At 41.5% G+C, this 9,188-nt stretch overlaps 1 protein-coding gene across 1 annotated transcript in view; it reads right to left on the bottom strand.

The window, feature by feature from the left end:
- Positions 1-348: 348 nt before the first annotated feature.
- The window catches only part of LOC147538037 (uncharacterized), a 46,267-nt gene continuing 37,427 nt past the window's right edge, over positions 349-9,188 (bottom strand). The window contains exon 3 of the mRNA XM_086640421.1: positions 349-665. The gene's annotated coding sequence lies outside the window, so the exon portion shown is untranslated. The remainder of the gene's footprint in view (positions 666-9,188) is intronic.

Raw genomic sequence — 9,188 nt, 5'->3', positions numbered from 1 at the left:
AGGGTCTCTTAAAGGTAAACGGATACAAGTGATGGAATGGAGGATGATGAAATCCCGAGAATGTCGATGCCTTCAATGATAAAAGAATACTCAAACAACCTTTAAACTTGACTTCTTGCATTGAATACTTTATTTTCCACAACACTCAAAAGTTCACATGAACTTTTACACAAAAACAACTTCCCTTTTTTTCTTTTCTCTTTTTTCTATTTTTTTTCACTTTTTTTTTTCTTTCCTTTTTTTTTTTTTTTTTTTTTTTTTTACACACATAACCAAACCCAAAAAATACAAACTAGTATTCTCACAATTCACTTTTCAAATCTTGCTTTCACATTCTTTCTTCTTTACTTTTCATGTCTACATTCTCGGGAGTAGTATGATGAATGGATGGTGAAGTATCAGTTTCCCTAAAGTTGACACCATTATCGGGTTTCGTGGACTACAAGAGTAAGGTTTATTCGCTATCCTAATGTCACTCCTAGTGGCTAAGGAAGTTGAGCTCATGAGATCGTCTAAGCTCTATTGAAAGTTGCGAAATTGAGTATCTCTTCATTCTACTCGGAGTTAGCGCGGAAGAGTACACTCAAAGGCAATAAAAAGGCTCAGATATCTCACATGGGTTTAAGTCTCCACTAATGACTATTCTTGGTCACTCAGAAGTGTTCCTTCTGTATGGGCAAATATCCGCCCCACGAGGTGCCCGCAGAATTTATGAACAACTGCTTCGTAAGGATAAAATCCGCGAAACTTGATAAGGAGGCCCGGTAACGGTCCAAGACGCTAGCATGATCACCAGATCTATACCCGCTTAACACTAAGCGTATCTAACACGTGTCGCGCGATAACCACCTCCTAGTACTAAGCTATCTAACGGCTAGAAGGTTATCTCGCAATCCATAACCGCACTAATGGTGAATATTCTGTATCTTCCACTTGAAGACGGACGTTACCGGCCAGTAGCTTATCGCACACGCGGTAACATCCTGACCGTCTCCCAAGAGATTCGAATACTCATCTGACGGTCGATACGTCAGATCCCCTATCTCTTAACGTACTTCCATGAGTAATGTCACAGAATAATTACGTCGGTTACGAGCTGACCGTCATCAAGACGACCCTCCTCTACCATTATAAATACAAGAGGCTATAACCAGACCAAGGCATCCAATATTCGACAACAGTACTCGAGTAGCTAAATCCATTCTCTCCACTCACTTACTCTCTCATAAGCATCTCAAAGGTCTTTCGATTCCCTCAAAGTCTTTGACTCATCATCTTAGAAGTTCGGAGATAAGAGTCTGGTAGTCACGAATCAAACGATAACTAGCTAGCCGTATCGACACCATACCACCACCACCTTATTGCATAAGAGAGCTCTCTGGTCTAATATATCTTCCCTTCAACGGTAACGAGCTGATCGTATCAACGTCATTCATCCAACGATCCTCACCATCCGATCCATTTACGACCAGCACCTTATTGCTGATCCCTCTACGACCAGCACCTTATTGCAAGTCCACTTACGACCAGCAAGTTAACGACAATACATCATTACCATTTCCCTTTTCACTACAGTAAGTATACTATTACCGTGGGGATCTGTTCCGACAACTCCACGAGCCGCGACACCTAAAGCACTCCGACTACGGTTACCTCACTATCGCTCACATTCACTTTATTTATATTTGATCGAGTATCTGACTTGACCGTCGGAGCCCCCTTAGGCCGGCACCATCCCGGTGTCCCAGAGGCTTCACGATCTCTTCTCTCTTTTTGTGTGCAGGTTCTTTTCGACACGTAGCTGGTCCCCAAAGCATCCGACCCGAACCGACAAGACTTTGACCGTTGACCCGTTGACTGTCAGACTTTCTGACCCGTAGACATTTTACCGTCTACAATTTGGCGCTAGAAGGAGGGGGCCAGCCACTAACTACCGAAAAGACAAGTACCATGGAAGGAGACATGTCCAACGCTTCTGTGGATTTCTCATCACAACTTGCTGCACTCACTGCCCAGATGCAAGAAAACGCCGAAAGATTGAGAGCTTTGGAGGAGGAGAACTCTACTGTCCGGGCAGAGAACATGCTACTACAAGAAAGAATTACCGAGTTGGTGATTCCAAGAAGACAAAGTTTAGGGGACAATCGACCACCTCCCAACGCATCTGAAGTAGGAGGACCATCTAATCGCCCAACACCCCCTCACAACACTACTGCAGGCTTCACCACCAGCCAAGTAGGGACAGGATCCGCAAGTGCTCCATTCATAGCTCCAACACATACCTTTCAACAAACTCTCACTCCACAGCAGACCATGGCTGCTCCTCTTTACTCATCTTCTACTATTGCTATGCCTACTATCTTCCCTATGCCTACTCAACCCACCATGGCTTCTAATCCCTTATTGTTTTCACATACAGGTACCCCTTTAGAGCAAGCTTTAGCAAAGAGGCTAGCTGAAATGGAGGCTCTGATCACTAGAATTCCAGGAGTCCCGACCCCCTTCAAGAAGAGTCTTCCTCAAAGCTATGCCGATTCTCCGTTCGTCGATGCAATTGCTCTGGTAGAGATGCCCAGAAAGTTCACTTTTCCCAACATGAAGATGTATGACGGCACCTCTGACCCGGACGATCACATAGCCTCCTACAAACAGAGGATGTTTACTGCTGCGATTCCAAGGGACTTGCGGGAAGCGTGTATGTGCAAGAGTTTTGGGTCTAGTCTGATTGGCCCAGCTCTGCAATGGTACACCAACCTCCCCCATAACCCAATTGCTTCATTTGCCCAACTCACAGACACCTTTGTCGAGCAATTTGCAAGCAGTAAGAAGCTGGAGAAACTCTCTGGTGATCTCTACCGAATCCAACAACGAAGAGGTGAACCACTCAGAGAGTATGTGGGAAGATTTAATCGGGAGAAGTGTCAATTCCTTACTGCAACCAGGAGACAGCAGTTGATGCATTTAGGAAAGGTTTACTGCCAGATGGGGAGTTGTACAAAGAACTCACCAAGTTCAATTGCACAACAATGGAGGATGTTCTTTCCAGAGCCTGGGTTGAAATTAGGTGGGAAGAAGACGAAGCCCACAGGAACAGATATTATTCGCAAGAAGATAGGTCAAGAGACCGTCACTCTAGAAGATACGAACGACGGTCAGAAGCCAGGAGCAATGATCCGTACCCAACCAGACGACCAATTCCAAGGGAGAACAGGAGGCCATTCAACCCTCCGCCTAATCGTCAAAACGAGAAACCGCAAGGACCCATCCGTACCAAGATTCCAGAATACAACCTCAACATTGAACCAAGTGAGGTGATTGCTGTAATGAAGGGGATGGGCAATACGGTAAGGTGGCCAGGGAAGACAAAGACGCCAAGCGACAAGAGGGATACTTCCAAGTGGTGTGAATTCCACTCGGACCATGGGCACACTACTGCAGATTGCATTGCCCTCAGGCTTGAAGTTGCTGAGCTCCTAAAGAGGGGTCACCTCACCGACTTACTGACAGACAAAGGCAAGAAAACCATGTCCCAAGGAGATGCCCGACCCAAAGAGCCAGAGGAGCCGATTCCAACATTGACTTGCAACATGATCACAGGGGGCTCGGAAGTGAGTGGAGTAAGCCACTCGGCAGCCAAAAGAAGTGCACGAATCACAGCCAATCCAACTGCCCACTCGACAGAGGCGTCGACCCTAACTTTCACCAACCAAACCATCAGCTTCGTTGACAACGAAGTCTCAGGGCTCGTCAACCCTCATCATGACGCTCTTGTCCTCTCTCTCACTATTACAAATGTGTTAGTTAAACGCATACTAATTGATAACGGATCCTCTACTAATGTATTATTTCTTCATGCCTTGCTAGGAATGGGACTAGAAGAATCAAACATCTGCCGACGTTCTACTGTCCTTATAGGATTTAGTGGAGAACAGAAGTATACCTTGGGAGAAATCGTGTTACCGGTATATGCAGGAGGAATTAACCTTAGCACCTCTTTTGTGGTACTGGACTGCCCATCAGCTTATAACATGATCCTTGGAAGACCTTGGATCCATGAGATGAGGGCAGTACCATCAACATACCACCAAGTATTAAGGTTTCCAACACCTTGGGGAGTACGGGAAATCAAAGGAGACCAAGGAGCTTCCAGGAACTGCTACAAGAACACGATGAAGGCTCCCAAGAAGCCCTTGTAGCAATTACAGAACAAAGTGCCCCTTAACTCGAACCTTAACCAACCGAACATGGAGGAGTTAGACGAAGTCCAAATTAACCCCAACATCCCAGAGCACAAAGTCCAAATTGAAGCACAGCTAGCTCCTACTCTCAGAGGAAAACTCATTGAATTCCTAACCAATAACTCTGATTGTTTTGCTTGGTCTCATGCAGATATGACAGGGATAGATCCCTCTATAATAGTTCATGAATTACAGGTAGTGTAGGGATTTACACCCTTCTACTAGTGTTTATAGCGGAAATATGACATCTAATGTCTACACTAGTATTCCCAGGATCACATGCAAAACTAGTAATTAATCTAATGGAGATAGTAGATTACCTTAATCGCTTTTCCCTCGAACTAGTTGAATTGATTGAAGAAGACCAAGAGCTTCAAGTGTAGCTCCTCTACTTGGGACACGAGCAATCAATTTGATCTCCCACCTTGTTGTATAGCTAGCACCCCAATGGTGGTTGGATAGAAGAACACCTTCTTCTTTGACTAGATTGATAGTAATGGGAATTAGCTCACTTTCTCCTCTCTACTTGATGTGGTAGAGTAAGAAAGCTTAGAGAGAAATTCCACACCTTATTCTCTGCCCTAAGAGTGTTTATATAGAACCCTAATAAGAATCCACCTCCTTTTAGGTTTCCTAAAACACCCTTTAGAATAAGATTTAGGGAAATAGTCGAAAATAGCAACTATTGGTATTTTCTCTATTCCCTAAGGAGGAGGTGCCCAAACACCACAAAAATTGGCAGATATAATTTTTATTATATCAGCAACTAACCCTCCAAAATTCAGCCCAATCCGAGTCCTAGAAGTACCCGAACCGGTCTAGGCCCAAAAACCCTGTTTTTGGCCTTTTTGTACTATCTTTGCCTAATTCCTTTTTAGGCCTATGAGATATGTTTATGGGACACTCCCATGATTATATCTCACTCCCACTAGTCATATCCTAGATCAATTTGTCACTCTTATGTGTAACCCGTTGTAGGATCCGATCGAAGTTAGCCGCGAATTACTTCGTAATTCGACGATCGTAGTTGGTCTCTAGCTACAACTCTACGATCCCTAAATCAATCGGACTTGATGATCTTCCACATCAATTGTCCTATCCGACAATTTGTTCGCATTGTCACCTTGGTCGAAGGACATCTCCTTCAACTCCTTCAGACTCCCACTTGGACTTAGAACAAGTGCAATGCCTCGATTCCCGTGTCAATTTAGTATCCCATCTGATACGTCACGTCATTCAGACTTTCTTGATATCCGAGTACAACTGTAAAAGACAAACGATTAACTTTAATCCGTTTGAGCGCGGCCACGCATTTTCAGTTGCTACTCATCAAGTGGCATTGAGACACTTTGTACCTAATGTGATTAGGATGACATAATCCATTCTTGCGCTCCCACTTAACTTCATGTCTATCCTGTCCTTCCCAGTATCCGTCTTTATAACCTCCTTTTACGGCGCGGCGTTTAACGGAACCAAAGTCGGGCATTCCTTACATAAGATGAGTGGAGCACTCATGTTTTGAGGAATCTCTCCAATTGTCTTTATGAGAAGTATTGACGTTCATCACGAGTGATGTACTTCTCATTTGAGGGTTATGCAGTGTATAAACCTTTTACACACCCACGTAGTCGAATAGAATATACTATTCATATAGCCCATGAAACTGCGCTATCCCATCGACTCCCGTGCTAGTCTTCGTGAGTCATTGTTGTCCATGCAATGATCTGGACCAGGGATTTTTGATAATAATTATTCCAAGTTCACTTAATAGGGTTTCATTCATCAGATCACGTATCTGACAAACCTATTCGGAACGTTTTATTATCGATGGACTGTCGTTTAAACACTAAACCAAGTTTAGACGACTGGTGAAATAATTCTTATTATTTCTGATGATGAGAGTTGTAAATCTGAGCCTCTTCCGTAAAACTCCTTTTACCCACTCAGTTTTACTTGTCGAGGTTTAAAATTATACCTCATGCCTTAGACTGTGTATGAATCTCATACTATGTCTAAGGTGACAGTTTAGTTTGACTACCGTGGTAGTCGGTTTTAAACTTTGCTTATTATCAATTAATTTGAAGATTACTATCTTCAACCTTGATAATATCTAGTAATCTTTACTAGAGTTAAGGCCTTTAATTCTTTGTGTAGTATTTGCAACAGTTCCTGGCTTAAAACACTTTTAGCCTACTTTCCTTCCATGTCTGGAAGTTTGCTACGATGACATGTTCAACTTTGTACTACTTCATCCTTTAGCCTTCTAGGATGTACTAAGTAGTGTTTCGGTTTTCCAATCCGAATTCGGATGTTTAAATGCTAATCATGTCCAACATGATTGACTTTATGTTTTCGAACATAAATGTCTCTCTCATGCGTGCTAGCTCATCGGTGTCTTTTAGACTCCGAGTTTTGCAACGCCCTCTGTCATGAGTTTTTGGGTCGAAATTCTTTTAGACTTTCCGAGTCTTAGATTTTCTGTTTCGGATCTCAAGCATCTCAGCGTACTGAGTCTCTCTAATCCTATCATCCTTTTGATCTATGCTTATAGATCTTCAGATGCCCAAAATGGCATTTTATCCTTTTGTGTGTGGTCCTTTATTGAGTCAGTTCGTTACTGTTATACAACACCTTATGTCGTACTCAATCTTTTGTATGTACTCTGCATACGGACCCGAAAGGTTTGTTTACTCCCACTTACCTTCTTGAAACTCGTGATTCAAGATTTTCTTCATTCCTCAGGAATCAAACTTCTTTGATTTCCTTTTTGAATCGAAGATTCTAACTCTTGCGTGCTTTTAATCCGTCGATAGATTTTTGAAGCATGCTTGTGGACATAACTTGATTGGAAGAATCTTATTCTTCTTGTCTTGTTTCGGGAAACATGAATGTTTCCATCCTTCTCAGTTTTCTATTTTGGAAAACCAATTTAGGTCTTTTGTTGACTTAAATTATCAAGCTTCATGTCTTGACGAGATATGGATTCCACGATGATTTTGGCTAGGAGCCAAAATCTAGAGTCAGTTTCCGTTTCTGCGCAGGTCTTTTATCTCTTCAGAAATAACCTTTATTTTCTGTGTCTTTGAGATTTGACCTTTTAGGGCTTTTGAACAACAATTTGGAATTTTCTCAACTACTTTGAGATATTCCTTTAGAGACACTTTCACTTGTTTTGAGAGTTCTCCGGCGAATGACATTCGCTTTTGTGCGGTGGGTTTATTAGATCATGTCTTTAACCTTTCCTTTTCCGAGGAGCCGCAGTTTGTTGCTCTTGGTCGAATTTAATCGACTTGTACAAGTTTCATGATTGTTCTTCATGACCCTCCATGATTTTTCTCATGATCGAATTAAATCGACTTGTACTTTTCTCCCACTTATTCTTTTAATAATTAGTGTTTTCTCCCAGACTACTAGGTGTGCTAATTATTAGAAGAATACTATCATGAGCAACAAACACTTTGTTCTCTTGATTAGTTATGGAAGAAGCCCAAATATCTTTTAAAAGAAATTGCGTCAGACTTTAGCTAATTTTGTAATGCTTATACAAGCTTAGCTGTTAGACGGACTTTGGTAAGTGTGAAAATAATCGTTTATAGAATATGTCCCAAAATATTCGGAAGACTGGCTTAAACCCATCTTTGATCGAATTATGCATAGCAATGTTCGATTACTCCCACTGAATCCACTATCCCTCAGATGTATTCCATGGAGCGAGTTGGGAAACGTTTTCTCAACTCCTTTGATGGTTATTTAGTATTTGACTCAAGTTTTTACCACTCCAATATAATCAGATGACTTAAACTCTCTTGTCAAAATGATTCTTTTACTTCGGTTTGTACTTTGTTTGAACCTTTCAAACATTCCGACTTATACTTTATGATTTGTACGTTTCCATACTTCATGAAGTTGTCAGAGTACGTATTTGAAGTTTCTCCTCGTTAGCTTCTGCAAGTAAACTTATAGGTCTGCATAACACTGTATGAGTCCTAATAGATTACCAGTCTCTATGCCTTTTGAAAAGGGTGACTTTGTCAATTCAGTCCTTTAGACCTAATTGACAATGCTGAAGTTTAATGAGTTTGAATCTCTTGATTTTAGCCATTATCAATGTTAACCTTCAGTTAATTTTACCACTGGTTTAAAACATCATATGTTTCCAGAAGAACAAAATAATCACTATTAAGTTCTAAGCTAGATCAGTGTCTAAAAGAAGACTTTGATCCCTTTCAGCATCCCTAGCATTACTGCTTCTGCTCCCTCTTGGATCTTTACTTCTTTTAGTCAAGTATGTAATCCCCTTAAGCTCCCACTGAGCCGCTCATCTGGTCTTAAATACCTGATGAAGGAATTTTACGATACTTGTTTTTAACTTTGTTAGCAAGGATACGGAACCGGAATTCATAATTCCATTCCTTTTGTCCTCCAGGTGCTAAAGGTAGTTTCCTTTTAAATGGTCTAGCCATTGTTTTAGAAACATTCACAGTAATGAGGAATACTCTTGATCATGTACTCGGCAACTGCTTTTCTTTGATCAAATGTTTGTCTCACTTGACTGATCCTTTTGCCCTTTTGAATCTCAAGATCTCTTTCTTAGATTCTTTGTACCAAATCTCAAGAACCTTTCTTAGAATGGATATTCCCGTATGTTCTGCTCAGTTTGTCTGTAACAACCTGAGTGACTCATCTAAGGTCTTTATCAATCTTTGTTCAATCGATATTGAATTGGGTGATAGATGTATTCTGTTGTCTTCCCTTAGGATGACTTTCAGATTGCCTTGGAGGTCTCGTACCTCTCCATTTATGACTTCTGTAGGAATTTCTTCCTTAGTTTGTCTTAATGGTTATGCTAGCATTCATTACTCTTCCAAAGAGAATTTTATACGATTGCTTGCAAATGGCTTTTGACCTTCTCTTGTATGAGTCAACATTGGGATTGGGTATTCTAGTGAC

This window comes from Eschscholzia californica, unplaced genomic scaffold, assembly GCF_041429995.1.
Source record: "Eschscholzia californica isolate CP2 unplaced genomic scaffold, dmEscCali1.0.p SCAF_5, whole genome shotgun sequence".
In the NCBI taxonomy this organism is placed as follows: Eukaryota; Viridiplantae; Streptophyta; class Magnoliopsida; order Ranunculales; family Papaveraceae; genus Eschscholzia; species Eschscholzia californica.
Note: the sequence above shows the minus strand (reverse complement) of the source record. Positions and strands in the feature narration are given on the sequence as shown.